This window comes from Chiloscyllium plagiosum, unplaced genomic scaffold (assembly GCF_037043375.1).
Source record: "Chiloscyllium plagiosum isolate Xiang-an unplaced genomic scaffold, Cpla_swu_hap1 HiC_scaffold_18, whole genome shotgun sequence".
Classification (NCBI taxonomy): Eukaryota; Metazoa; Chordata; class Chondrichthyes; order Orectolobiformes; family Hemiscylliidae; genus Chiloscyllium; species Chiloscyllium plagiosum.
Window position 1 is genome coordinate 114,825,721 of NW_028270156.1, and position 7,213 is coordinate 114,832,933.

Sequence of the window (7,213 nt, forward strand, 5' to 3'; positions counted from 1 at the left end):
ATCATGACAGCACAGACACTTTGGAAAATTTGGCGCTTTACCACACCACAATTAATTCCACAGGAAGCAAACTCATTTTTCTTCTGTTTCAAACAGAAATGCAGTAGGGGTCGAAACCGCATTTGAACAAGCGGCGTCGTTGGAGTTGATCAGCAGAAATGGCAGCGGTGGGATTCGAATCCACGCCTCTGTCGAGACTGGAGCCTTAATCTAGCGCCTTAGACCGCTCGGCCACACTACCAGCCGCCGGCGCCGCCCATTTTCTTGCACTTCCAATTGTGCTCCTGCATAACAACACATGCAAAGTCACGTGAAAAGGAGTCCACGACCCCTCTCCGACTCGCACAGCTGCTGGGATGTGCCCGTCTACAATATCAATTTCGCAGCAGATAATGATAGCCCATCAATCCAGACAAAAATCAATCTATCGTCTCAGACTCTTTTCAGCTACAAATGTATCTGTGAGTGCGTGAGAACATATGATCGGTTATGATTTGGTCAAATTACCATGAGCTGCTTGACATTACTGCAATTTCGATTCTTGCTTTGCTAAATGATTTCACCCATTGCTCGAAACAGGACACCTTTCACGTTTACACGGAACACGAAACACACCGGACTACAGGGAAAATGCACAAAGCTGAGCAGGCCGTGTTCCACATCATACCGTGCAGCAGAGTTACAGTCACTGTGTCTGTTTTGCAGAATAAGAGTCCCAAAGAATGTTCTCCACCCTAAAACCGGAGGTAGCATTACAATCCGAGAACGACAGATCACATTGTGAGAATGCTCTGACCTCGGAGCCAGTTCGAGATGCCACTTTCCTTGCCTTTTACCTTAACCGTGCAATTTGCTGCAGAGATGCTCAGTCCTGGACATGAGCCTCATGGATACCAACTGAGTTGGAAACCTGTGTGGGAATCGAGGAGAAGCGACTCAATACATTTTGCTAAATTCCATGGTGTTTATGAGAAATGCAGTTTGTGTTCACCTCAATCTAAAAGCCAGTTTCTGAACATAGTAACAGAAGTCAAAAGGTAATTACCTCACCCCACCCCCTCTCCGGAAGAGGTGCTAACTGCCCTTGAGTGCTTTTTGTTCTCGATGTGAAGAGCTCTCACGCCTGAGTCACCCTCACGTCTCTGGTTGCTGAGTGAATCACAAAGAAGGAATTTCACCAGAGCTGGAACTGCCTCACTTCCCCACTCGCCCTCCCCGTGTACATTTTCCTGCTCCTCAGTGATTTAAAGAAAACCAAATGGATGCGATGTCATTCTGTAGCCTCTCTGTCGATTCCTCCGTTTCAGTTCCGACGTGGCTTAGATCACGTGGCGCACCTTAATACTAGCGACGCTATGAAAGCACAAGTCCAGAGGTTCCTCTGAGAGTGTAATTTCTTTCATTGCTGTTGCTGATTGAATGAGCCACTAACGTGCGAACTGCTCCAAAACATGATTCAGGACCTCTGGTGCCAACTCTCGCACGTTGAATAACGACAGACAGCTTCCAAATGAGGTCTTTCAGAGACGACTTTGGGGTACATTTGACAGACAGACTAGTTCAGGAATCCGTGGTGCGCTGTGACACCAGCGCATCAGCTTCTTCCCTGTCTTTGAACCGGGCCGCCTGCGCAAGGAATGCAAATGCGGTACTGCTTTTCGTGAAAGGATCAGAAGGCGGTAACTACACTCTCAAACGGAATGGCATATGAACAGAACCAGGTTGGAGATAAACTTTACAATGCTTTGCACAGTAATTAAGTGGAGTTGCATTACATTTCACTACGAGAGCACATTTGTTCAAGCAAATTCGAAGGCAGGTTTCCAGATAGGAAAGCAAGCAAGAAAGCTCCGTTCCTGACCATGTAAAGGTCCGCAGTTGAAGAACAAAGCAGTTTCTGCCCACTTTCGAAACGGGCACCTTTCGCGTGTAAGGCGAGCGTGATGACCACTTCACTACAGAAACCAGCCTCAGCCGGCCGTGCTGCGTCTCAGTGGCATCCAGCACTGACAGTTGAAGCCATTCTACCTTTCACCTTTCTGTTTCCATTAGCTCGTTGTTTCATGGGACTTGTTTAATTTTGGCTATGTGGTGAGCATGGACGAGATACACCGAAGTATCTGTTTCTACGCGGTGGACCCCAATAACATTGTGTTGCTTACACCGGCTTTAAAGGATTACTTTTTAGCGGAGCTTGCCGTCGCAGTCTGTGGCACAATCATTTAGTCTGTTCGGAAGCATTTAACACGGAACACAAACAAAACTGGCAAACCAAATGCAGTTTTAGACACAGCGAGCATGAATGCTAAATGTGAGACAGTCCGGGGGCATGAGCCATAAAGTAATCTCACAACTAACAACAGGGCAATTCCAAACTACTCTTTCAAACATACTGGAGACTGAGTGCACCACCACTTCCGAGACAATGCTGAAAAGAGAGAAAGAAAGAACATAATAAGAGTGGGCCATAAAAAGTGAATTTCACCAATCACAGTCGCGATTAGATTACCTTTCCCTTCGGATGTGTCCAGGATGGAGATGAAGTAAATGGGAGAAATTCAATAACAAATGACATCGAAATTCATTGGAACGATTTTCTCATTGGCCAGAAAACCAAATAACGACGAGTCGAGTCACCGTAGGACTTTGTTTCACAACAGCGATGAAATAACAGTCTCCATTCGGTTCCAGTAAAATCTCAACTTGCCTGGAACGTGAAGCAACAGTAGAGCTGCATGCGATTTTCCGCGCGGGAGGCGAACACGATCATGACAGCACAGACACTTTGGAAAATTTGGCGCTTTACCACACCACAATTAATTCCACAGGAAGCAAACTCATTTTTCTTCTGTTTCAAACAGAAATGCAGTAGGGGTCGAAACCGCATTTGAACAAGCGGCGTCGTTGGAGTTGATCAGCAGAAATGGCAGCGGTGGGATTCGAATCCACGCCTCTGTCGAGACTGGAGCCTTAATCTAGCGCCTTAGACCGCTCGGCCACACTACCAGCCGCCGGCGCCGCCCATTTTCTTGCACTTCCAATTGTGCTCCTGCATAACAACACATGCAAAGTCACGTGAAAAGGAGTCCACGACCCCTCTCCGACTCGCACAGCTGCTGGGATGTGCCCGTCTACAATATCAATTTCGCAGCAGATAATGATAGCCCATCAATCCAGACAAAAATCAATCTATCGTCTCAGACTCTTTTCAGCTACAAATGTATCTGTGAGTGCGTGAGAACATATGATCGGTTATGATTTGGTCAAATTACCATGAGCTGCTTGACATTACTGCAATTTCGATTCTTGCTTTGCTAAATGATTTCACCCATTGCTCGAAACAGGACACCTTTCACGTTTACACGGAACACGAAACACACCGGACTACAGGGAAAATGCACAAAGCTGAGCAGGCCGTATTCCACATCATACCGTGCAGCAGAGTTACAGTCACTGTGTCTGTTTTGCAGAATAAGAGTCCCAAAGAATGTTCTCCACCCTAAAACCGGAGGTAGCATTACAATCCGAGAACGACAGATCACATTGTGAGAATGCTCTGACCTCGGAGCCAGTTCGAGATGCCACTTTCCTTGCCTTTTACCTTAACCGTGCAATTTGCTGCAGAGATGCTCAGTCCTGGACATGAGCCTCATGGATACCAACTGAGTTGGAAACCTGTGTGGGAATCGAGGAGAAGCGACTCAATACATTTTGCTAAATTCCATGGTGTTTATGAGAAATGCAGTTTGTGTTCACCTCAATCTAAAAGCCAGTTTCTGAACATAGTAACAGAAGTCAAAAGGTAATTACCTCACCCCACCCCCTCTCCGGAAGAGGTGCTAACTGCCCTTGAGTGCTTTTTGTTCTCGATGTGAAGAGCTCTCACGCCTGAGTCACCCTCACGTCTCTGGTTGCTGAGTGAATCACAAAGAAGGAATTTCACCAGAGCTGGAACTGCCTCACTTCCCCACTCGCCCTCCCCGTGTACATTTTCCTGCTCCTCAGTGATTTAAAGAAAACCAAATGGATGCGATGTCATTCTGTAGCCTCTCTGTCGATTCCTCCGTTTCAGTTCCGACGTGGCTTAGATCACGTGGCGCACCTTAATACTAGCGACGCTATGAAAGCACAAGTCCAGAGGTTCCTCTGAGAGTGTAATTTCTTTCATTGCTGTTGCTGATTGAATGAGCCACTAACGTGCGAACTGCTCCAAAACATGATTCAGGACCTCTGGTGCCAACTCTCGCACGTTGAATAACGACAGACAGCTTCCAAATGAGGTCTTTCAGAGACGACTTTGGGGTACATTTGACAGACAGACTAGTTCAGGAATCCGTGGTGCGCTGTGACACCAGCGCATCAGCTTCTTCCCTGTCTTTGAACCGGGCCGCCTGCGCAAGGAATGCAAATGCGGTACTGCTTTTCGTGAAAGGATCAGAAGGCGGTAACTACACTCTCAAACGGAATGGCATATGAACAGAACCAGGTTGGAGATAAACTTTACAATGCTTTGCACAGTAATTAAATGGAGTTGCATTACATTTCACTACGAGAGCACATTTGTTCAAGCAAATTCGAAGGCAGGTTTCCAGATAGGAAAGCAAGCAAGAAAGCTCCGTTCCTGACCATGTAAAGGTCCGCAGTTGAAGAACAAAGCAGTTTCTGCCCACTTTCGAAACGGGCACCTTTCGCGTGTAAGGCGAGCGTGATGACCACTTCACTACAGAAACCAGCCTCAGCCGGCCGTGCTGCGTCTCAGTGGCATCCAGCACTGACAGTTGAAGCCATTCTACCTTTCACCTTTCTGTTTCCATTAGCTCGTTGTTTCATGGGACTTGTTTAATTTTGGCTATGTGGTGAGCATGGACGAGATACACCGAAGTATCTGTTTCTACGCGGTGGACCCCAATAACATTGTGTTGCTTACACCGGCTTTAAAGGATTACTTTTTAGCGGAGCTTGCCGTCGCAGTCTGTGGCACAATCATTTAGTCTGTTCGGAAGCATTTAACACGGAACACAAACAAAACTGGCAAACCAAATGCAGTTTTAGACACAGCGAGCATGAATGCTAAATGTGAGACAGTCCGGGGGCATGAGCCATAAAGTAATCTCACAACTAACAACAGGGCAATTCCAAACTACTCTTTCAAACATACTGGAGACTGAGTGCACCACCACTTCCGAGACAATGCTGAAAAGAGAGAAAGAAAGAACATAATAAGAGTGGGCCATAAAAAGTGAATTTCACCAATCACAGTCGCGATTAGATTACCTTTCCCTTCGGATGTGTCCAGGATGGAGATGAAGTAAATGGGAGAAATTCAATAACAAATGACATCGAAATTCATTGGAACGATTTTCTCATTGGCCAGAAAACCAAATAACGACGAGTCGAGTCACCGTAGGACTTTGTTTCACAACAGCGATGAAATAACAGTCTCCATTCGGTTCCAGTAAAATCTCAACTTGCCTGGAACGTGAAGCAACAGTAGAGCTGCATGCGATTTTCCGCGCGGGAGGCGAACACGATCATGACAGCACAGACACTTTGGAAAATTTGGCGCTTTACCACACCACAATTAATTCCACAGGAAGCAAACTCATTTTTCTTCTGTTTCAAACAGAAATGCAGTAGGGGTCGAAACCGCATTTGAACAAGCGGCGTCGTTGGAGTTGATCAGCAGAAATGGCAGCGGTGGGATTCGAATCCACGCCTCTGTCGAGACTGGAGCCTTAATCTAGCGCCTTAGACCGCTCGGCCACACTACCAGCCGCCGGCGCCGCCCATTTTCTTGCACTTCCAATTGTGCTCCTGCATAACAACACATGCAAAGTCACGTGAAAAGGAGTCCACGACCCCTCTCCGACTCGCACAGCTGCTGGGATGTGCCCGTCTACAATATCAATTTCGCAGCAGATAATGATAGCCCATCAATCCAGACAAAAATCAATCTATCGTCTCAGACTCTTTTCAGCTACAAATGTATCTGTGAGTGCGTGAGAACATATGATCGGTTATGATTTGGTCAAATTACCATGAGCTGCTTGACATTACTGCAATTTCGATTCTTGCTTTGCTAAATGATTTCACCCATTGCTCGAAACAGGACACCTTTCACGTTTACACGGAACACGAAACACACCGGACTACAGGGAAAATGCACAAAGCTGAGCAGGCCGTATTCCACATCATACCGTGCAGCAGAGTTACAGTCACTGTGTCTGTTTTGCAGAATAAGAGTCCCAAAGAATGTTCTCCACCCTAAAACCGGAGGTAGCATTACAATCCGAGAACGACAGATCACATTGTGAGAATGCTCTGACCTCGGAGCCAGTTCGAGATGCCACTTTCCTTGCCTTTTACCTTAACCGTGCAATTTGCTGCAGAGATGCTCAGTCCTGGACATGAGCCTCATGGATACCAACTGAGTTGGAAACCTGTGTGGGAATCGAGGAGAAGCGACTCAATACATTTTGCTAAATTCCATGGTGTTTATGAGAAATGCAGTTTGTGTTCACCTCAATCTAAAAGCCAGTTTCTGAACATAGTAACAGAAGTCAAAAGGTAATTACCTCACCCCACCCCCTCTCCGGAAGAGGTGCTAACTGCCCTTGAGTGCTTTTTGTTCTCGATGTGAAGAGCTCTCACGCCTGAGTCACCCTCACGTCTCTGGTTGCTGAGTGAATCACAAAGAAGGAATTTCACCAGAGCTGGAACTGCCTCACTTCCCCACTCGCCCTCCCCGTGTACATTTTCCTGCTCCTCAGTGATTTAAAGAAAACCAAATGGATGCGATGTCATTCTGTAGCCTCTCTGTCGATTCCTCCGTTTCAGTTCCGACGTGGCTTAGATCACGTGGCGCACCTTAATACTAGCGACGCTATGAAAGCACAAGTCCAGAGGTTCCTCTGAGAGTGTAATTTCTTTCATTGCTGTTGCTGATTGAATGAGCCACTAACGTGCGAACTGCTCCAAAACATGATTCAGGACCTCTGGTGCCAACTCTCGCACGTTGAATAACGACAGACAGCTTCCAAATGAGGTCTTTCAGAGACGACTTTGGGGTACATTTGACAGACAGACTAGTTCAGGAATCCGTGGTGCGCTGTGACACCAGCGCATCAGCTTCTTCCCTGTCTTTGAACCGGGCCGCCTGCGCAAGGAATGCAAATGCGGTACTGCTTTTCGTGAAAGGATCAGAAGGCGGTAA